This window comes from Heterocephalus glaber, unplaced genomic scaffold, assembly GCF_053883595.1.
Source record: "Heterocephalus glaber isolate CG9 unplaced genomic scaffold, H.glaber_assembly_v1.0 deba00001600, whole genome shotgun sequence".
Lineage (NCBI taxonomy): Eukaryota > Metazoa > Chordata > Mammalia > Rodentia > Bathyergidae > Heterocephalus > Heterocephalus glaber.
This window is the reverse complement of record NW_028258372.1, coordinates 30,188,132-30,211,952: the sequence shown is the minus strand read 5'-3', so window position 1 is coordinate 30,211,952 and position 23,821 is coordinate 30,188,132. Positions and strand designations below refer to the sequence as shown.

The following is a 23,821-nucleotide window of genomic DNA, read 5'->3' as shown; positions in this document are numbered from 1 at the left end:
TAGGCTGAGTTCTACACCATTGATGACTCTAAAGGTGTGGTGACAAAAAATAAATATCCTATTTATTTTGTCATGCAATTCTGATGAAACACATTACTGTGAGTCTTACAGAGCAATGACTACTGCTAATTAACATTATTCCAGGTTTTATAACATCCTAAGGAAGGCTGGACATGACTGACTCATTTCCACTGCACACTGTGTTCTCATTTGGCAAACAGGAACACAATGGACTCCTGAAAGTTGAGACCTGAACATTCTCTATTAATTTCAACGAACTTGTACATTGTTTGCACAGCTGTCATATTCCTTTCATGGGAGGCGAAATTACTTTAAAGTCCCTCAGGAATAATAATTGCTGTAATTTATTGGTCTCCTATTTCATGTCAGTCACTGTGCAAGGGTTTTATGTACACCGTTTCTAATTCTTAAAACAACCTTACAAAGGTGGGTATTATTATGGCTATTTACCTCATAATATCTTTATAGAAAGAAAATTGGATATGTTACAATTTGATTGTCTTAGTTTCCATTTGTGCTGTGGCAGGCATGCTCATATTTTATTTGCTGTCATAGCTGTTCTCTTAGATAAGCTGCAATTAACATTATTAATTTCATCTAGCAGATAACTAAGACAAAACAGAGTTATAATTTATTCAAATATTAAAGTTATATATTTAAGTGGAGCCTTATGTAATGGTTTATCCTTTAGACATTTTTTTCTTTAGATCATTGATTTTCAAATTAATGAATTTAACAGTTACATGCTAGATATAGTCTGAATTGTAGGCAAAAATTAGACACAGTCCTGGCTCTAATTCAATGAGAATGAACTGGAATCAGAACTCTTTGAGCAAGCCTATCTTTGTGGTTTTGGATGTTTTCATCCTTCCCTTTTCTTTCCCCCATAATACGTTTGTATCAATTATCAGAGATTAAATAGTTAAAATAAATCATCATCACTCTTGATTAAGGAGTGTTAGTTGTGGATGAATCCAGTCTGTCTCTTGTTCAGTTCCTAAGACTGAAGGGGAGAGGTCACGTGAGGAGTGCAGGAAGTTTGGAGAAAAGGGAAAGCTTAAATCCTTTGTCTACTTTAGGATTGTTACAGGAAAGTTCTGAAAAAACTTGGTGGTAACAGACAGGAATTCTAAGCTCTGTGAAGGGACGGACTTGACTTTTTAATGCTCTCTATGAAGTAGCTTATTAATGGCTCTGAGAATTCAGGCCCCAAACTTGAACTATGTAGCAATGTAAGAAATGGGTTATTAAGGGAAATCTTGGAGGAATTATTGATTGAGAAATTTGAGTCCTTATCTAGGATCATCACTAGCTTGCCAATGTATTTTTCTTGATATATTTTAGGTACTAGGGATTAAACCTGGAGCCTTAACAATGAACTACGTTTCTAACCCTTTTCATTGACTGATTGATTGGTTGGTTGCTTGACAGACAGAATTATGCTAAATTGCCCAAGCAGAGCTTAAATTTGTGATCCTTGTGATGGTGTTGTAGCTTCCCAGAGTGCTGGGATTATAGGTGTGTGCCACCAGCTTCAAAGTATTTTATAGTGAACTAAGTTTTACTATTGAAAGATTATAACTAGTCTATGTAGTGTGACTCCTTTTGCATAATTTTCCTCTAATTTTTCATATTTAATTCTAAATATCCAACACTCCTCATGGCTTGGAGCCCTGTTTCTTAGTTTAATGAAGTACAGATCTGCTTGCTTAGGTACAGTTTTTGCTTTTTGCTTTTTTGGTTTTTGGTTTTTCCAGACAGTCTCACTTTGTGGTGCAGGCTGTCCTCGAACTCATTGAGATCCTCCTGCCTCAGCCTCTGGAGTGCTGGAATTATACGCATGTACCACAACATCTGGCTGAGGTACAGTTCTTTATTGACTACAGGTCCTTATGTTACTAGGGTTCTAGGATGCTGTGGGCTCCTTCTAGAGATTCTTTCCAGGTTTTTGTGGTCCTGAACAAGGAATTGGTCAAGACACCTGCAAAAGGTAGCGAGGTTTTACATTTATTAAAAGTAGGAAATGAAATATGCTCTGCAGAGTGAGTGCAGGCCAAGTAAAGTAGGAAAAGAAGTACACTCTGCAGGGTGAAAGCAGACTACTGAAAGAGTTTTCAGGGGCCATGAGGTTAACGACTACTGTTTTTTGTATCTCTCATTTCTCAGGCGAGGTCAGATCTGGGCTGTCCGATTAGAAATTTGCTTAATCTTGTGCCAGAACTGAAGATGGCATTTTTTGATTGGTTCCAGGTGCATGGCTTGGGAGCTGTTTTTGTGTGCATGTGTTCTGGATTTCTGTGATACGTTATACCTACCTACCCAGCTGGTTGGCCATGCCCTAATTTCCTGCCTCACTTATGCATGTAGAACTTCAAAAATATGTGATTAATGAGCAAAAGTAAAGAATTCCAGTTGGCATGTTGTTGATAAGATTATTTTGGCAGTTGATAAGAGGTAATGATGAATTGTTTTGCCTTTTTCAAATTTTAAAGAAAAAAGTGATTCATGAGTTAAATTTTCTTATATGAACAATTCTGCTCTCTGCTTTACGTCTAGAAAAACAGATGTCAGCTCATTTCTAGCAAGCAGCTCATCTTCTTGACACATCAATTTGAATTGCCTGATAGTTTTTTATCTCTCTTCTCAGTGCTTCATTTTAAAGTCTGTAGGAATATCAGAAGGGTGTTTCATTTTTAATTACTGAAAATATATAATAAAAGAAAGTTTAAATTTTATAATTAACTACCAGATTAAGGAATAATTTTACTCTAATCATATTTTCATTCCAAATATTTTAAATAGGTAAATGGTATAACTTCTAGAGTAATTTATTCGATACTATACCAGCCACATGGAAAATTTTTAATGTACTTACTATAATTTTTTCCCAAATTCTTTTAAAATTATCAGTTTTATAAGTATTTTTGTCTTGTTTATTCATTTATTTATCAAAATGTATTAAGTGTGTATTATTTGTCTATCTTGGATTACTTAGCTTAGAGTAAAATTAATATTGTGCCTCAGGGTATTATGATATAAAATTACATCATTCAGTATGTAGATATTTTCAGTATTTTATTACTTAATAAAGAAGGCAATGTTGAACATCACTGGGTAGCTTTTAAATGTTTAATGTCACTTTGATTGTTGTTGATAAATGATTTTATTCTAATTCACTTTCTTTGTTGATAAGATGTTCAAAAGAAATGCCATGTTAGAAAACAATAATAGTATATTTCCCTAAGTCCTAGAGTAGAAATATGGAAAAATAAAATTAAGGTGAAGAGCTACAAGTTAAAACCAGAAAATTCTCATTGCTTGGATTATTTTCTTTGTGTTTTTTTAGTAGTCTGGTCCAGGAATTTCATTTTCTAAATTAATGAAACCTGGTGAACAGTTATTTAACCTGAAATTTCCTTATACCTAACACTTTAGACTTAGGACTTGTATAAGCAAGAGTTTAACTGACTTTGATTTTCAAAAAAATTTAAAAAGGCCCAAGGCCCAACACACCCTAAGATCAAATGGATTAGAATCCCAAACGTTGGAATCTGGGCCATGCCATTTTTATTTTAAGCTGCATGATTTCTATGTGCAGACAACTGTGAGAACTATTGACTGGAATGTTAATTTCCAATTCTTACAGCCATGCATTTTCATTGCATCTTCTGGGCTTCTCCTCCATTGTTTTCTGTCTTCCTCCCTTGGTCCCCTTGAAGAGTTATTATTGTTTCTATATAAAGTTAATTCCCCAGCCCTCTCTACTTTTTTTAACTTTTGAGATAGGGTCTTGCTAATAACTAAATTGCCCAGACTGGGCTCAGAATTGTGATTTTTTTGGCTTAGCCTCCCAAAGTGTTGGGATTACACGTGTGTGCCACCACACCTGGAAATTGTCATTTTTTTAAAAACAAAAAACGTCTTTTCCATTGTGTTACTTTAACTTGTGTTTTTCTGCTATGTTTTGCTCTTTCCACCCCATCGCGAGAATGACAACTTTGACTTCCTAGAGCACCCATAATTCTAAAATGTGGGTGAAAACCTATGAATTAGTCATATTTCATGCAAGCTACAAATTCCATATTAACAATATTATCTTAAGGATAAGTGACAGACCCTTCAATCTTAGTAGCTTGGCTAATAGCTCCATATATTTACAATCTGTCATTTCTTTAGCAATAAGACTACTTCATTATAAAATTCAAAATTCAGCTAAACATTGTGGTACGTAGTACATACCTACAATCCTGGCACTTGGGAGGTAGAGGCAGGAGGATCACAAGTTTGAGGCCAGCCTGGGCAAACAGAGAATTCAAGGTCACGCTGGAGTACATAGCAAGACTCTGAAAAACAACAACAAAAAGCCCAAGCAAACAAACAAAAAGCAAAACAATAAAAACTTAAAGGTTAAAATTTTCCATTACTTTATGTGATTTTGAAAAATAATTTATTTTGCATTATATATATTCTTATAGATTTAAGTAATTATATTCATTTATACTTCCAAAAATAATTCAGTAGAATAATTAACTATAGGAACCAATTTCTTGAAAGACAATTTTTTTTAGTTTCTCTTTCTTATTGTAATATATTTGCAGTACATAATAATTACATTAGCTGGGAGGGGTGGTGCATGCTTGTACACCTAGAAGTGGGGAGACTGAGCAGGAAAACTGCTGCAAGTTTGAATCCAGCCTGGGCTACATAGTAAGTTCAAGTCCAGTCGTAAGTACATAGCAAGACTCTGTCACCAAAATAAGAATAACTGATGATGATGATGACGACATTCCCCAGCACTAGCTCTACCTCACATGGTCAGGCATTAGATTCTAATAAGGAGTGGGCAACCTAGACCTCTCCCATTGTTATCGGCATTTGGAGTCCAACAGATTTTTCCCAGGGATTCTTTCCAGGTTCTTGGTGTCCTGAACAAAGAATTGGACAAGACACACAAAAAAGGTAGCGAGGATTTACATTTATTAAAGGTAGGAAAAAAGTACACTCTGCAGAGTGAGAGCAGGCCACTGAAAGAAGCCCACAGTGGCCACGAGGTTAATGGTGGGGGTCTTTTGTCATTCTCATTCTTCAGCCTGACATCATATCTAGGCTGTTCAATCAAAAGCTTGATTGATTTTTGTGCCAGATGTAAATGAAGAATTGAAGGTCTTTCTGATTGGTCCCAGGTGCAGAGTTTGGGGACTATGTTCTGTGCATGTGTTCTGGGCCTCTGTGATTGGCAGGTTACTCCCACTTGTCCAGTCAACTTGCTGCATCCTAATCTGCTTCCCCATGCTCCATACACAGTAAGGTTTGCACTCCGATGAGAATCTAATGCCCTGGCTAATCTGATAGGAGCTCAGGTGATAACTTGAGCAATAGGGAGCAGCAGTAAATACAAATGAAACTTCTCTTGCTCTGGATTGCTCAGCTCCTGTTGTGTGTCCCTGTTCTCTAAACCTTACTTTAAGGTTTTTTTTCTTCTTTTTCTCAATTTGAGAGTAGTATTTATTAATTGACCGTATTAAAAAATATCATGGAAGCTATTTAATTTATCCTTCTAATAAGCCCTATTGATCTTGTTTTCTCTGTTGCCAGCCTTTCATTTTTTAATCATTTCACTACTTCATTTCATATTTCTGATCATTTCACTACTTCTAGTCTGCCTTTCATGACTCTTTTCTCTAATTATTCTTTTTTCAACACCCACAGTTACTTGCTTAGGTCACCAATTTCCACTTGTGTCATCATTTCCACCTGTGTAAACCTGTAAACATCTTTCCCTCTCCAACAACTACCCTTATTTAGTATTCATGCTTTAGTCTCTGTAAATATTTGGAGACCGAAGAGGTGCCAGTGTGGTCTAATGAGAATCTAACTGGAGCAGAGAGGGCTGGATAGTGCCTTGACCAACTGCCATGAAATCTGTCCTCTACCAAAGGTCAGACACACATGAGTTGTCCACATCTAAAGAAGTCTTGAGAAAATGAGTAGCTAGCTATATTTAAAATCCAACAGACCTTAGGTAGGAACCAGAACACAAATTTAATAATTTACTGAAACTACTGTTATGAGAATGGAGAAGCTTCAAAACCTACACAGTTAGCTCATGCTCTTCCAGTAGTCCTCTACATGGGAAACAATCAAGGGTTTCTTGGGGTGAGCGAAAATAAGCATCCATGCAGGCTAAGTAATGTTAATGAGTAAAGTCAACCAGGAGCGAAATCTAAAACTTGAAAAGTCAGGTCTTGCTTAGAGTTTACTGAGATATTCCAATCCAGGAAATTATTTGCCCCACTTTTGTTGGACAACTGATTTTTCAGTAAAAATCAGAAATCTGAATTTTAAATAAATCATTGGTTTGTGGCTAAAACTTTTAATTTGAGCATCAAAACAATGAAAAAATAGTTGCAATCCACTGCATATATTTTTATGCAATGATGGATTGATACAGGAGAAAAATCACAGGAGAGGAGGGAAAGGTTTTTGTTATAATAGAAAGCCAAGTAATAAATGATGAACTAATTATGAACAGATAATGGAAACTACCTTTTGAAAAGCATAATATTTATAATTAATTGAAGCAGGAATCACCAGTAAATGATGACATGTGTATGTGAAAGTGTGAGTGGCAACAGAATACAATATTTATATAGCCTTGAATTTTCTCCCCACCAAATTCTTTTTTCCCTTAAATTCTTTTATTGGTACATTTTAGGTATACAATACATTTACATTTATCATTGGGTGTTGTACCTGTACATGATGTATCTTGGTTATAATTTTTCCCCATTACCTGTGCACCCTTCACCCCCTCCACCCTTCCCTATTTACATAGAATTAGTTTCCATATTTTTTCTTTTCTCATAATTCTTCCATTCCCTTCTTTCCTTTCCCCTTCCCCTCCTGCCACCCCTACCACTTTGGAACTTTTCTTCCTATTTCAATTGATCAATTATTCATTTTAATCATTTTAATCCTTAATTACACTTTCAGTTTCTCACACTAGAGAAACTATTTGGTATTTATACATGTGTGTCCTATTTATTTCACTTAAGAGGATGGCCTCAATATGCATCCATTTAGCTATAAATGTCTCTAGTTTCTCATTCTTTATGGCTGAGTAGGACTCCATTTTATAAAAGAACCACATCTTCTTTATCCAGTTTCTAGTTGATGGGCACTTGGGCAGTTTCCAAGCTTTAGCTATTACAAACTGTGCCACTATAAACATGGGTGCACATATATCACTGTAGTATGATTCTTTTAATTCTTTTGGAAAGATACCCAACAGGGGAATAGCTGGGTCAAATGCGACCTCTAGCCCTAGTTCTTTAAGGTATCTCCATACTGATTTCCATAGTGGTTGCACGAGTCTGCACTCCCACCAACAATGGAGAAGGGTTCCTTTCTCCCCACACCCCCGCCAGCATTTGTTATTGGTTGATTTCTTGATAGCAGCCATTCTTTGTGGGGTGAGGTGGAATCTCAGTGTTGTTTTCATCTGCATCTCTCGAATGACCAGTGTTGTTGAACATTTTTTCATGTATTTATTTGCTGCTTTTACTTCTTTGTCTGAGATATGTCTGTTCATTTCAGATGTCCATTTTTGAATTGGGTCTTTGAATTTGGAGAGGTCTGATTTTTTTCACTTCTTTATATATTCTAGATAGTAGTCCTTTGTCTAAGGTACAGCTGTTAAAATTTTTTTTCCCACATTGTAGGCTGTCTCTTAACTCTGTTGGTGGTTTCTCTTGCAGTGCAGAAGCTTTTTAATAAGATGAGATCCCAGTTGTTGATTCTTTCTGCTAGTTCCTGTGCTACTCAGGTTTTGTTCATAAAATCTTGTCCTATGCCAATGTCTTCAAGAGTTCTACCGAGCTTATCTTCCAGCAAGTTTATTGTTTCTGTCTTAATATTTAGATCTTTCATCCACTTCAATCTTAGTTTAGTGCATGGTGATAGGTATAGGTATAGTTTTAATCTTTGGCAGGTTGAAATCCAGTTTTTCCAACACTATTTGTTAAATAGACTATCTTTCCTCCAATGCGGATCATTTGCTCCTTGGTCAAAGATGAGGTAGCTGAGTATGTCTGGAGTTGTTTCTGCATCTTCTGATCTATTCCACTGATCCTCAGGTCTGTTTCTTTGCCAGTACCATACTGTTTTTATCACAGTAGCTTTGTAATGTAGTTTCAAGTTGGGGATTGTGATACCCCTGGCCATGTCTCTGTTGCCTAGAATTGCTTTTGATTTTCTAGGTCTCTTCTGGTTCCAAATGAATTTTTGGATTGTTTTCTCTAGTTCTGTGAAATATATTGTTGGAATTTCAATTGGCATTGGATTAAATCTATATAGTAGTTTTGGAAGTATGGCCATTTTCACTATATTGGTTCTTCCTATCCAGGAACAAGGGATGTCTTTCCATTTTCTTATATTCTCCTTGATCTCCTTTTTCAGAGTGCTGTAGTTTTCAGCGAAGAGGTCTTTTACTTCATTTGTTAGATTGATTCCTAGATATTTCATTTTTTGGGGAATGCTACTGTAAAAGGAATTTTTTCCTTAATTTCTCTCTCAGTGAGTCTGCTATTTGTGTATAAGGAGGCTATTGTTTTTTTGAGTGTTGACTTTGTATCCAGCTACTCTACTGTATCTGTCAATTAAGTCTAGAAGTCTTTTGGTAGAGTTTTTTGGGTCTTCTATGTAAAGTATCATATCATCAGCAAATAATGAAAGTTTAACTTCTTCCTTTCCTATCTTTATTCCTTTTATTTCTTTCTCTTTTCTAATTGCTGTGGATAATGTTTCCAGAACAATATTGAATAGCAGTGGTAATAGTGGTCATCCTTGTCTTTTCCCGCTTTTAGCGTGAAAGTTTTCAGTTTTTGACCATGTAGTATGATGTTGGCTGTTGGTTTTTCATAGATAGCCTTAATCGGGTTGAGATAAAGACCTTCTATTCCAATTTTCTGTAGCATTTTTATCATGAATGGGTGTTGGATTTTGTCAAATGCCTTTTCTGCATCTATTGAGATGATCATATGGTTTTTGTCCTTGACTCTGTTAATATAGTGTATCACATTTATTGATTTAAGAATGTTGAACCATCCTTGCATCCCTGGGATAAATCCAACTTGGTCAGGGTCTGTGATCTTCTTGATGACCCTCTGTGTTCTGTTTGCCAGTATCTTGTTGAGGATTTTTGCATCTATGTTCATTAGTGAGATTGGCCTGTAGTTCTCTGTTTGAGTTGGGTCTTTCCCTGGTTTTGGAATCAAAGTCACACTTGCTTCCAGGAATGAATTTGGAAGTATTGCTTCCCTTTCAATTTGATGAGTTTAAAGAGCAATAGTGATAGTTCTTCTTTAAATGTCTTGTAGAATTTAGCAACGAAGCCATCAGGACCTGGGCTTTTCTTTGTTGGTAAATTTTTTATTACATTTCAATTTCACTCATTGTTATTGGGGTGTTTAGAATTTCTATATCTTCTTCATTTAACTTTGGCAATTCGTATGTATCTAGGAATCTGTCCATTTCTTCTGTGTTTTCCATTTTATTAGAGTACAGGTTCTCAAAGTAGGTATTGATGATCCTCTGGATTTCTGCTGGGTCTGTTGTGATCTCACCTTTTTTGTTCTTAATTGCATGAATTTGAGCCTTTTCTTTCCTTTTTTTGGACAAGGTTGGCTAAAGGTTTATCGATTTTATTTATTCTTTCAAAAAACCAACTCTTTGATTCATTGTTTTTTTTTTTTTGTATTGTTCTCTTAGTCTCCATTGTATTGATTTCTGCTCTGATCTTTATAATTTCCTCTCTTGTATGAGCTTTGGGTTTGTTATTCTCTTCTTTTTCTAGGAGCTTGAGGTTCTGGATTAGGTTATTTATCTGAGTTCTCTCTGTTTTCCTAATATGGGTATTCACTGCTATGAATTTCCCATGTAGAACTGCTTTCATTGTGTCCCACAGATTCCTGTATGTTGCACTGGCATTATTATTTACTTGTAGAAACTGTATAATTTCTTCTTTAATTTCCTCGGTGACCCATTGGTTGTTCAGGAGGGTGTTATTTAATTTCCAGGTGTTTGTGGGAGTTTTGCGGTTTCTTATGTTATTGGTCTCCAATTTTATCACAGTATGGTCTGATAATATACAGGGGGTAACTTCAATTCTTTTACTTTTACTTAGACATGTCCTATGAGCTAGCATGTGGTCTATTTTGGAGAATGACTTGTGTACAGCCAAAAAGAATGTGTATTCTGATTCTGTAGGGTGGAAAACTCTGTAAATATCTATTAAGTCCATTTGTTCAATAGCTTGGTTCAGTTCTTGAATTTCGTTGTTAATTTTTTGTCTAGATGATCTGTCTATTTGTGATAATGGGGTATTGAGGTCCTCCACTGCAATTGTATTAGTGCTTATTTGGTTTTTCATGTCCATTAATATTTGTTTTGTACAGTTTTAGACATTTGTGTTTGGTGCATATATATTTATGATTGTCGTCTCTTCCTCTTGGACTGCTCCCTTCGCAAGGATGTAGTGACCATCTTTGTCTGCCTTAATTAGTTTTGGTTTGAAATCTACTTTGTCTGCAAATAAGATTGCTACCCCTGCTTTTTCCTGGGTTCCTGTCACATGGAGAACTGTTTTCCATCCTTTTACTTTCAGTCTATGAATTTCTTTTTGAGTTAGGTGTGTTTCTTGTATACAGCATATTGCTGGATTTTGCTTCTTCATCCATTCTGCCAGTCTATTTCTTTTAATTGGTGAATTGAGGCCATTAACATTGATAGTTATAATTGCCAGATATTGACTCATCCTTGTCATGATGTTTTCCTATTATTGGCTCTTTTATTTCTTATTTTTTTCCCTCTTTCCCTTTAGTTTCTTACCTTGCCTGGTGGCTTCCCTCTGTTGGGCCTCATGGAGTTGTGACCTTCATTGTCTTTTTCTAGGATATAGCTTAGAATTGTTTTGAGTGCTGGTTTCATGTTCATGAAATTTCTCAGGTGTTCTTTTTCATGGAAGTATCTAATTTCCCCATCAATTTTGAAAGATAATTTTGCAGGATACAGCTGTCTAGGCTGGAAGTTATTTTCTTTTAGGGCTTGAAATACTTCACTCCTGGCTCTCCTTGACTTGAGGCTTTGTGTTGAAAAATCTGCCATGATTCTGATGGGCTTTCCTTTGTAGGTGATTTGTTTCTTTTCTCTACCTGCCTGTAGGATTTTATTCTTTTTGTTGGGTTTCTGGCATCTTGACTATTATGTGTCTATGTGTAGATTTTTTTTTGATCATGGCTAGTTGGAGTTCTATATGCCTCATTTATCTGTATGTCCAATTCTCCACCACTGTCTGGGAAGTTTTCTTTTACTTCTGTGAACAGTTTTTTTTTTATGTCAACTGTACTTTCTCATTTTTTTGTGGACTCTTATCAGTCTTATGTTATTCTTCTTTGCATCGTCTAGCAGCTGCTGGATTGATTTCTGGTGATCCCTTAGTATTTTTAAGAAATCTCTGTTTTCATGGTCCTTAACTGCAATCCTGTCTTTTATATCTGATATTCTATCTTCAGATTCCCTTAATCTGCTGTGCATGTTTTCAATGGAGTTTTTCATCTCCTGAATATATTTGAATCTGTTTCATGGATTCCATTTTTTTTCTTTTGGTGGGCATTCATGGCTTCCAGCGTGTTTCTGACCTCATCTATTTTTTTTTAATCTGTTTCTGTTCTAGAGCCTCTAATCATGTCTTTCACTCTGCTCACCATGTTTGTAGTTATCTGGGAGATTATTTCTGCTTTGAAATTTTCTAGAGCCTCATGCATCTGTTTTGTTACTTCCTGTGCTATCAGTTCAGGGTTTCCAGCTGGTTGATTATTAGACTTTTCCACCTTGTTTCCCCCAGAATTTACCTTTTGTGGGGTGGAAGTCTGAGTTTGTGCCTTACTTAAATGTCTTCTCATTTTCATTTTTTGTACTGTCCTTGGTTTAGTTACTGGGTTGATACTTTGAAGTTGCTTATTGTAAGTATCTTTGTTGATGTATTTAGAACCCTTATGGAATGATTGCATATAGCTGGTCTTTAGGTTTTGAGTCTCTAATGGCTCTGAGACTATCTCATTTTCATTATACCAAGAAGGACAACTGATTAGATCAATCACAACACCTTAGCCCATGTGATACAATCAGTAACATTATAGCATCAAGTACCTCTTAGAAAATGACAATTTGTGGTAGTTATTAATCTATCACCTTTGACTGTGGAATTAAACCAAGATCAAAGACCAACCCAACATATGTTTATAGTGAATAAACTCTTCAATATAGCAACTTTTCCCTTTGGGATGGGGAGTTAGAAGCAGTTGGGGAGGGAGGAATAGATAGGTAGAAGGATAGGGGAAGGTTATTAGTGAGGCCAGAGGGCACAAGCAAGAGAAGGAAAGAGAAGAAAAGAAAAATAAAGAAGAAATATGAATTAGGGCCAGAACAGGAACACAAAGCAGATGAAGAACAATGTGGGACAGCAAGGGAGTGAGGCAGAGAGAGAAAGAAAAGAGAAAAAGAAAAATTTTAAAAGAGTAGAAAAAGAAGAAAAAAATTAAAAATAAGAGCAAAAAAATTGTGGTAATTTTGAAAATAACAAATAAACGATAAAAGTGAAAGGCCTCCTTCGGGGTATGTCTCTGCTGTCACAATAGACAACATGGGCAGCAGTATGCAGTTAGAAGTCAATGAGTCTCAATAAGCCAGGCACAGACCCGTGAGATTCAGGCAGATTTCAGGGTGCTAGTCCCAAGTTGAACTCCCTGTCTTCCTGCAGGGTTGAACTCTGCAAGGTTGTACTGCAGGTTCCAACTGCCTTTCCCCTGAAGATAGTCCAGGTTCCAATGGGAGGTGATGATCCTTCCAATTTACCAAGTACGGTGGTCTGGTGTGCCTTTATTGCAGAGATTCTCTTCACTTTTCCAGTGGGCTTCAGTTTTCATCATGGAGCTTGAGAGAGGCCCTCTCTCTGTTGTTCACTTCTGCAGCTCAGGACAATGGCCTTTATGTCCCCCTGTGCCTTTGTAGTGTGGAACCAAGTAGCTGCACAGCCAAGAGGCCAGAAGTGGGGTTTGGGGTGGGGGTGGTGGTGTCTGTTGTTGCAGGAGCCTGCGTGGCTGAGCTGGCGGCTGGCGGGTGTGTCTGGGGTGTCCTTACAGTCTCCTGGTTGCAAGTGGGCATAGCAAGCCAGACTGAGCGGGGCTCAGTCATCCCGGGACCGCTCTGCCTGTGTGGCTACTTCTCATCAAATTCTTATTAGATACAAAAATATAACTTTACAATGGAAGAAAATAACAGTGATTTGCATCCCTAATAAAAGGGCAAATCAACATTAGTGCTTCCAGATGTGATGTACTAAGAGAAGAACATCATGATGATATTCATATTTACATAAATGTAAATAAACATAAAGAAATATCAGACAAACTTAAATTGACAGTTATTCTATATATCCCTGTTTTTTTTTTTTTTTTTTTTTTTGGTACTGGGGATCGAACTCGGATCCTTCCGCTTACAAGGCAAGCGGTGGAACCACTGAGCTAAATCCCCGGGCCCAGTTATTCTATATATCAAGTGATATGTACTACTCAAATTTCACTGTCACTTGAGACTGAGGAATGGTTCCAGAAAAAAGAGGTTAAAGAGACATGGCAATAAATCAATGTTCAAATGGGAATTTTTATTGTTTTAAAGGACATTACTAGCCAGGCATGGTGGTCTGTCCCTATAATTCCAGCACTCTGGGAAATGAGGATTGCAAGTTTGAGCCCAACCTGGGCAATTTAGTGACTTAGCAAGACCCTATCTCAAAATAAAAATTTTCAAAAAAGGACCAGGGATGTAGCTCAGTGTGAAGGCCCTGGGTTTGATTCCCAGGACAAAGCAAACATCTGTAGAATAGGTGAAAGCATTGAACTAATATTAATCTCTTGATTTTGATAATTTTACAGTGGCTAAGTAAGATACATACACTGAAGTGTTGAAAGGTAAGGTGGCAATTGTGTCTGTAATTTATGATCAAATAGTTCATAAAAAACAGACAGGGATATAGTAAATGTAAAATACTAACATTTAACATTTGGATGAAAGTTTACAGGAATTCTTCGTACTATTCTTGCAGGTTTTGTCTGTCTGAAATTATATCAAAATGTAAATTTGAAAATAACCACCAGTTTGAGTCAACGTTCTCTGCAGAGAGGTTACATCTTAAACAGAATTTCTGAAGTCCTTTGGGTGGGTCTCTCCAGGACACTGTGTTGGGGGCACAAAGACCTGGTAGCTGTATCTTTTCTTCTTGTTGTCTTCTTCAGATATAGAAATACAGTTATCAGTGCCACAGTTTTACATGAGAGATCCCAATGCCAGTTCCACTCTGTTCACATGATTAAAAGAAACTCTCATCTTCCTAAGTTATTGTTTAGTGCTATAGCTGCTGCATTGAGGAACAATTCCCATCTCTTAGGGCTAATTGCACAGTGGAGATTTGTGAGTGCAATTGTTTACCACTTTTAGAGTATGACTCCTAACTATTGACAATATCTTTACTCTTCTCCTAGATAAATTCATGGCAGGCCCAGCCATAATTAAACTGCTTTAATATCTAAGACTGAGCTCTATACAAGTCTAAAATCTTTATTTCTTGGTTTCTTTGTCCCTGGTCTAGTCCTGGGTATATGCAGGGATTTTCCTTCAGTCACATTTATTATACTCATGTTAGTAATTACACATTACTCTGAAAGCAAATACTTTCAGTGACACACTAATGTACAATCCAGCAAGTGCTCTTGAATTATAATGAACATTTCCATTTTAATGAGGTTTGGCTGAATTGTTGCAGTCTCTGCAGTTTATCTAAAATGGTACAATACTTGCATAAGCAATCCAACCATGCCTATGTTAGGGATCCATGGGGAGAGCTTATTTCCACCTTCATTTCTTCTCCATAGAAGGGGAAAAATGTTGGATAAGCCACTTTAATAACAGAGGAAGCAGCAAATTGATTTTTTGACAGGGCTGCTGGGGAGAATGATGAGGAGTGGGTGGAATTGACTGAGCAAAATGAGAAGTGAAAGATAATTGTCCAGGATAAGCCAGGATCCTGATAGTAAGGCTTGGATATAAAGTAAAATAACAAAAGCATTGTTCTTGAAATGGTTCAGCAGGAGGAAAACCACATTTAGATAAATTTTGAAATAGAGTAAAATTTAAGGTTTTTTTCCCTCTGGATGTTACAGAAACTATTTTGTAAAATAAAATGCAGCATAGGTCAAACATCACCATGTACAACATAGGACTTGAGTCTAAGGATTTTGATGGGTAGTTGCTTTCCAATTAGAAAATTATTAAAACATGTAGGTGGTAAAGAGAAGGAAAGAGAAAAAGTGGAAAAGCTTTGATGTGGTTTTGAGTATAGTCGGTTGGACCAGACAAGGATAGCAGTAGAGAAATGAGGAGGGAGGGTTGAAAGACAGGGAGAGAGTGGGGGAGAAGCTTCATAACAAAAGGAGCTTCTGAGAAACAGGTGGTTAGAAACAGTTTCCAAACTTGATACGAGCAACAGTCACTGATATGAAGCTTAATGCCTAGAAATGGAAAATATTTAAAATAGATTTAATCATGAAAGAGCTAAGAGAAAGAGAAGTAACTGGGACAGGTCTTGTTCCATTCATGGTAGGGGAGGAATCTTTGTGTTTTCTCTTTTTCTCAGCAAAAGGAAAGCTATTTTCATACTGTCTTTTAAAGACATACTTGAGCAATGACTCTATTAGATAAGAGGGAAAAACCAGCTGAATATCTCTAGCCAAGCTGAAGCAGAATTATAGTCATTTTTGATGTAGGAAAATAACGATTCCTCTATTTCTGCAGAAAGCCCTGCTCAGCAGCTGACAGCAGTTTTAAGAAGGCTGCTTGTCACTGGTCCTACTGTTTTGAAAGACAGGCCTGGCTTCAGACTTGGGCTTTGATTTTATCAGCCAATTTCTTTGTCTTCCTTCCCATTATCAAAATTACAAACCAACCTACATGTGTGCCCCCTTTTCCACTTTTGCACTTTATTTATGTATTTTCTTGGTGCTGGGGATGGAACCCAGCACCTCATGAATTCTAAGCACATGCTATTACTAAGCCATACTCCAAGAACTCATCTTTCCCTCTTTAATAAAGAGGCAGTGTTCTTATATTAAAGGCTATTCTCTGCATTAAGGTTATGATCCCCACCTACTCTGACTTTCTTTGGCAATCCACACAATGTTTTCCTTTCTATATTATCTATAACAGATGACACTCCCCTCTACTGGATCAGTTCTGTCAGTATAGGAATAGGGTTTAATATTCCTATGTTGAAAAAGCCCTCACATTTTTTCCTGTTTCTCAGCTCCACTCAATAATTGTTACTTCCTTCATCTCACCTCCCATGTACTCAAATGCCTTCCAATTCATGTTCTATTATCGCTTCCTAAAAATGTGCTGTCACATGTGTTAGTGACTTCCATGGGGCCAAATCCAAGAGTAGACCCTCCGTCTTCATTTTTCTCAATTCTTATCAGCCTTGGCTATAATTTCTCAGTCTCTGTGTCTTGACAGACTCCTTTCCTGGCAGTTTGGATGCCATGTGTTCCTTGTCTTCTGACCACTGTGGATGATTTCCTCAGCCTGTTCCCACCTCATTCTTTGCCCAAATGTTAAAGGTTGAGGTTCTTTAGTGTCGTTTGTGATTATTTGCTTTTCTCTCCCCTCCCCTCTTCTCACCTGAGTATATTCTTTTCAGGTAATCTCATCTGTAACCATAATTTTATTTTTTATTTTATAAGTTGTTGAAATATAGGGCATTGAATTATAGAAGTTTGTAAAGTTTCTCTTTTAAAAGTAATTTTATTGGTACAATTTAAATATATGTAACAATCACATTTACCAAAGGGAATTTGTACCTGTACAGGGTATATCTTGATTCCCTTTTTCCTCCCAATCCCCTCCCATCCCTTTAACCCCCTTCCCTTCCTTATTTACAAAAGCTTTGTTTCCATTTTTTCCTTCTTTTTTCATTTTTTTCTTTTTCCTTCCTTCTTATCCCCCTTTCTTATTTCCCTTTCCTTTTGAATGATTCCTTCCTATTTCACATTATTTATTATACATTCTGGTCCTTATTTACTCTTTCAGTTTCTCACACCAGAGAGACAATTTGATATTTACACGTGTCCAATTTATTTCACTTGAGTATACCTTCAAGGTGCATCCATTTAGCTACAAATGTCTCAAGTTTTTCTCTCATTTTGGCTGAGTAGTATTCCATTGTATAAAAAAACCCCCACATCTTCTGTATCTATTCATTAGTTGATGGGCATTTGGGCTGTTTCCAAGATTTAGCTATTAGAAGCTGTGTTGCTATAAACATGTGTGTGCATATATCGTTTTGGTATGATGCTTTTAATTCTTTCAGGAAGATACCCAGCTGGGCCAAATGAACCTCTAATCTTAATTTTTTGAGGAATCTTCACACTGATTTCCACAGTGTTTGCACCAGTCTCCCAGTGGAGAAACAGTGGAGTTTTCTCCACTGGGAGACTTCTGCAAAACAGTGGAGAAGGGTTCCTTTTTCCCCACAGCCCCACCAGCATTTCTTGTTGGTTGATTTCTTTAAATTAGCCACTCTTTCTGGGGTGAGATGGAATCTCGGCATTGTTCTAATTTGCATCTCTCAAATGACCAGTGATGCTGAACATTTTTTTCATATATTTATTTGCCATATGTACTTCTTCATCTGAGAAGTATGTATTCATTTCAGATGCCCATTTTTGGAGTGGGTCTTTAAATTTGGGGCTTATGATTTTTTTTCAATTCTTTGTATGTTTCAGATATTAGTCCTTTATCTGAGGGATTACCCGCTAAAATTTTTCCCACTCTTGTGGGTTTTCTTTTCATTCTGTTGGTGATTTCTTTTGCGGTGCAAAAACTTTTAATAGAATGAGATCCAAGTTGTTGATTCTTTGTATTATTTCCTGTGCAGTCTGGGTTTTGTTCACGAAGTCTTTGCCTACCCCTATGTCTTCAAGGGTTCTACCTACTCTCTCTTCCAGCCGATTTAGTGTTTCTGTTTTAATATTTAGATCTTGATCTATTTTGATTTTTCTTTAGTGCATGGTGACAGACATGGGTCTAGTTTTAGTCTTTAGCATGTAGAAAGCCAGTTTTTCCAGACCACTTATTAAAGAGGCTTTCTTCAGTGAACATCTTTGGCCCCTTTGTCAAAGGTAAAGTGGCTGAGTGTGTTTGGGGTTGCTTCCACCTTTTCTAGTTGGTTCCATTGACCCTCAGGTCTTTCTCTCCCACCCAATATCATGCTATTTTTTTTTTAAATCACAGTAGCTCTGTAGTATAATTACCAGTCAGGGATTGTGATGCCCTCTGCCTTGCCTTTGTTGCCCAGAATTGTTTTTGATATTCTAGGTCTCTTCTGGTTCCAATTGAACTTTAGGAATGTTTTCTCTAGTTCTGTGAGGTATGCTAATGGTATTTTGATTGAGATTGCATTAAATCTGTATAACAATTTTTGGAGTGTGGCATTTTCACTATGTTGGTTCTTCCCACACAAGAGCAAGGGATATCTTTCCATTTTCTCATATTGGCTTGGGTCTCTTTTTTCAGAGTGCTGTAACTTTCAATATCTAGGTCCTTTATTTCCTTTGATAGATTGATTCCTAAGTATTTAATTTTTAGATGCTATCATGAAAGGTGTGATTTCCCTAATTTCTCTCTCAGTGAATCTGTTATTTGTATAGAGGAAAGCCATTGATTTTTGAGCTTTGACCTTGTATCCAGCTACAGTACTGAATTTGGTTATTGAATCTAGAAGTTTTTTGGTGGAGCTTTTGGAATCTTCTATGTAGGGTATTGTGTCATCTGCAAATAATAATTTATTTTCTTTTCCTATCTTTATCCATTTTCTTCATTTTTCTTGTCTAATTGCTCTGGCTAATGTTTCCAGAACTATGTTGAATAGGAGTGTGCACCTATAATTTTAAATATCATCTTTATACTACTGAGTCTCAGGTTTATATCTGTAGCCCAGAGTTTTTTGCTCCCCTGTGGACTTTAAAATTCAGTCCTGTATTTACTGTGTCTAACAAAATTTGTTCAAAGTGTTTTTTTCCCTTTCTTCTTTCTGGGAATTGAACCTAGGGGGCACTGAGCTACACCCTCAGCCCTTTATTTTGAAACAGTCTCACTAAATTGCCCAGACTGTCCTCAAAATCATATTCCTCCCATCTTAGCCTCTTGAGTAGCTGGAATTATAGGCATGCACCACCACACTTGATTCAAAAGAAAATGTTTCCTCTGGAGAACCTTAACTAATACAGTATGTTATATGCATGTACCAATTACCCAAAATGAGCATCACTATTCTGCATTACAAATATCCACCAGTTAGAAAAGAATAAAAATTTCTGAAAAGCAAGTGAATTCTTTATTCATCTCAAATATGCCCCCTGTCTCAGGAAGTAGTCCTGTCCCTCCCAATTAATAGGTTCACCCTCTACCTAACAGCTCAAGTTAAAAACAAGCTCAGGATTCATCCCTCATTCCTTCCATCTATAACATCCATTTCATCACCAAATGCTGTAAATACCATCTCCAAAATACACATCAGATCCTGGTCCTTCTCTTCATTCCATTCATTGCTGTGATCTCTTCCAGGCTACTAGGATATGGTCTGCCAGCTCTTTCTTCCACTTTCTCTATTGTCACTGCCCCTTTCTTCCTAATGTCTCTAGTTCATCTGTTAAACTGCACACGAGTTATTTTTAAAGTATAAATCTGGTGTGTTCTCTCTTACCTAAAAGGTTTCAATACCTTCTCAATGAATTTAGAATGCAAACCAATGTTCTTGTTAGGGCCATCAAATTCTTTATAATCATGCCTTTCCTTCCATCTCAATTCACGTCATGCCAATCTTACATTCTTCCATTATATTCCATCCAAAATTGATTCTATTTTGCTTCCTTGAATATGCAAAGCTCTTTCCTGCCTCAGGTCCTTTGAACTAGTTACTCTTCCTTCAAGCTGGAAGTTTCTCCTTACCGTAATCCAGTCTTTTTCACCCTTAGGTCTCTGTTGAAATGTTTAATTTCTTGGTAAATGGCTTTCCCTGGCTACCCTATTTGCAGATTTCCTCAATCCCATTACCTGTAGTACTCTAGTTTAGCACTGTCTTTTGTGCTGTACATTTTGTAATTTTTTTCCTTTTCTTTTATTAGTACATGTTTGGAGTATATGATGTTTATATTTATCTTACAGAGTGGGTACATGTGCTTAACATATCTTGATCCTTTTTATTTCCCTCTCTTCCCCACTTTCTTCTCTCTCTGTTTCTAGATCCCCTTTCCTTATTATTATTGTTATTGTAGTTCATGTTTGTAACATATAAAGATTACAGTCAATGTGGGTAATTGGAACATATACATGGGATATCTTCAATCTTTTTGTAATTCTTTCCTTAGTTGTGTACTTTTTGTTACTATGATTTGTATCTATATATATATATATTTTTTTGGTATCCGGGATTGAACTTCGGTCCTTGTGCTTGCGCAGCAGGTGGCAAAACCACCCGGCCCCAATTTGTGTCTATCTTGATGAGGAGGATATGAAAGATCATCTAATGTAGAATAGAAGTCAAGGAACATCCCAGTCAACAGTGAAACCACATAGTCTGAGTTTGAATTGTGGATGTGTTCCCCTGGGTGTCATTGCACCTCTTAAACCTCAGTTTTGTATGCTACAAAATGTGGGCAACAATACTAACCTCCCGGGGTTGGTATGAGAAGTAAATGAGACTACAGATATAGAGTCATTGGCAAATAGCCTGGTACATCATGAACGTTTCACAACCTTTACATAATTTTATCGTTCACTTTAGCCTTACCAGCTAATATAGTTCTCAGTACACAGTAGGCTTAAATTAAATTTTTGTTCAATGACTAAATAAGTAATATTAAACTGATAAGAACAGATACTACACTTGATCTTAGCTAAAAGGCCAAGAAGTGATTAAGTAAATGAACAAAGTGTGGGCTCAGTTTTACTCATAGAATTGAGGATGAAGCAAAACACATTTGAAGTTATTAAAATGGTGCTTAATACATTGTGAATGCTCAGTGAAGGCATATCATCAATACTTAAAGATGGTGCTAACCAATTGATATGATTAGGAAATACCCTCAGCTCTGATCCAAAGCAGTTATCACTTTGAATAGTTCACCGGGTCCCACCCATCCCATGTAATAAGGGACATCATTCCCACAATTGTCCCCCTTTGCTTTCTTTCCCCTCGCTTTGCCTTGCCTTCCCTTCCCTTTCTTTCCCTTTCATCCTCCTCCTCTCCTGTAGTCCTGAGGATTGAACCCAGAGCCTTTTCACTGAGCTACATCCCCTGCCCCTTTCCTTTTTTTTTTTTTTTTGGCAGGGTCTTTCTAAGTTGCTCAGTTTCCCAGGCTGGGCTTGAACTGGCATTTTCTGGTCTCAGCATCCAAGAGTGCTGGGATTATAGGTATGAGCTACCACACCGGACTTTTCTTTCTCCTTTCTTTACTGTCATTTTAGTACTCCTTCTCTTGAATCCCATCTCCCTGTAATGACCATCCCACTCTTCTAAATCTAATAATTTCCAAGTTTATAGTTTTACCTTGGACCTCCTTCTGCAACTACATGCATATCATTGGCCACTTGGTTTTTCCACTCAAATATCTAATAAACATCTTAAATATAATATATTCAAAACTACTTTTGATTTTCCCCTCCTCTCACTTCCCCAATTTAACGTGCTCCAAAAAGTTCTCATCTCAAATACGGTGACTCCTTTTTGTTGCAGAGGCTAAAAGCCTTATCTTTACCTTTTATTCTGTACTCCTTAGGCCGCAAAGAAATCTTGCAGATCTGTCTAGAAAATATATCACAAATACAACCACTTCTTATTGGATCAACTATTCTCTCCTTTCTTCAAGTCAGGGTCTCCTCCCAATTCAATTACTGATTGCAATAGCTGGTTCTTCTCCTCTTCTCACTCAACCCGTTCCGATCTTCTTTCCCACTTCTCCGCAGAAAATTCCGTTGTTAAGGTGGTAGCTAATGACTTCCACATTGTCTTCAGTGTCCCTGCTTCTGCCTCCTCCATTTCCAACACAGCTGGCTCAGTTATTTTTTTAAAATGACACATCATTCTTGTCCTCAAAACCATCAAATGGTTTTCTCCTAACAGTGGAAACTAAACTGCTTATTATGGCTTGAAAGGTTTTATATAATCTGATACCCTACCACCATAGCAACTTTAAAACCCCCTCCTCTAGTCCCTCTTCCTGCCTCCACTCCAATCACAACAACCAATTTGCTATGTATAGAACAACCCAAGGAGTGTCTTGCCCTAGGGTCTTGGCATTTGTTATTCCCCTGCATGAATCACACTTTCTCTAGATTTATTTATACCTTGCATTCCTTCTTCTGCTTCCTGTCTCCAGTGGCCCCTTTGCTAAGAGGCTTTCCTCAACCACCCAATAAAATATTGTTCTCTCCCTCATCACTGTTGCTGTCACCCTTAGTCTGTTTATTTTTCCTCATTGTTCTGATTGCCTCCTGGCATGTGATTTATTTATTGTTTCCAGCCCTACTAGTATGTAAATTTCATGAGATAGGACTTCTTTTTATTGTCCTAATTTATTCTTTGAACCTAGAATGGTAGGTATTGAAAATATTTGCTGATCAGTAAATAAATTAACAATGTTTTGGGAATATAATGTCTTCTAAGTTTTCCTCTCTAAGTAAAATTTTTGCTTATTAATAGTAACCTGGTAAAGCGCCAAAGGCTCAGTTTGCTGAACTGATTTGTACTGTGGATAAAAAAGGGTTGAGCTTTTTGATGTTTCTCAATCTAAGTAGATGATTGCTCTCTTAATCTATGTGCATAATTAGCTCGATCTATTGGCAAAATTAAACCATTTATTTATTTATTTGCATTACTTGGGGATTGAGCACAAGGCCTTCTACTGAGCTATATCCCCAACCCTTTTTAAATTTTTACTTTGAGTCAGGATCTCACTAATTTGTTCAGGCTGGATTCAAACTTGTGATCCTCCTGCTTCAGCCTCCCAGAATGCTGGGATTATAGGTATGTGCCACCAAATGTGGCTTGAGACTTTTATTCATTTAAAAAATCATTCTGCACATTGGAATGCATTCAAATTATTACAAGATGACTCATTAATGCCCCCAAACACTCCCAGGCTCTCTTTTCTTGGCTCCTCCCAAACACCTAATCATTGGCTATTTAAAATGAGCACGGGGAGGAATATCTTGTTTCAAGGCAGGGCTTGCTGAGATTCAGAGGTGATAAATGTGCCTTTTGGCTTCTTGTCCTCCCAGAGGAATAGAGTAGCTTGCTTTTTAATTTCCTACTTGGTCGGGGACCAGATGTGGTCTGGTTTCCATTTGCAGCTTAGTTGTGCTTATTTTTGATGATTAGGAATCTGTTGAGGGGGTACAGCATCCTGCCTAGGAAGAGAACAAAACTATCAAATGTAAACCTTCCCGAATGACTTTTATCCTAAAACCAAGCCTATACTTGTAATTGATGTGCACAATCATGATTAAAAACAATAATGAAACCCATTTTAATCTCGAATTATTTCCTCCCTTTTTTAGCTCTGCTGTTCATGAACCAGACAGATCATCTGGTGCCGAAGTGCCACATTTGGGCTTAGTTTTTGTAAAAAGTACT

The 23,821-nt window shown here is 37.0% G+C and overlaps 1 long non-coding RNA gene and 1 pseudogene across 5 annotated transcripts in view; one reads left to right on the top strand and one right to left on the bottom strand.

The window, feature by feature from the left end:
* The window catches only part of LOC101699653 (uncharacterized), a 128,129-nt gene that overhangs the window by 54,608 nt on the left and 49,700 nt on the right, over window positions 1-23,821 (top strand). The window lies entirely within an intron of this gene.
* LOC147823150 (U2 spliceosomal RNA) lies at window positions 20,985-21,103 on the bottom strand (annotated as a pseudogene).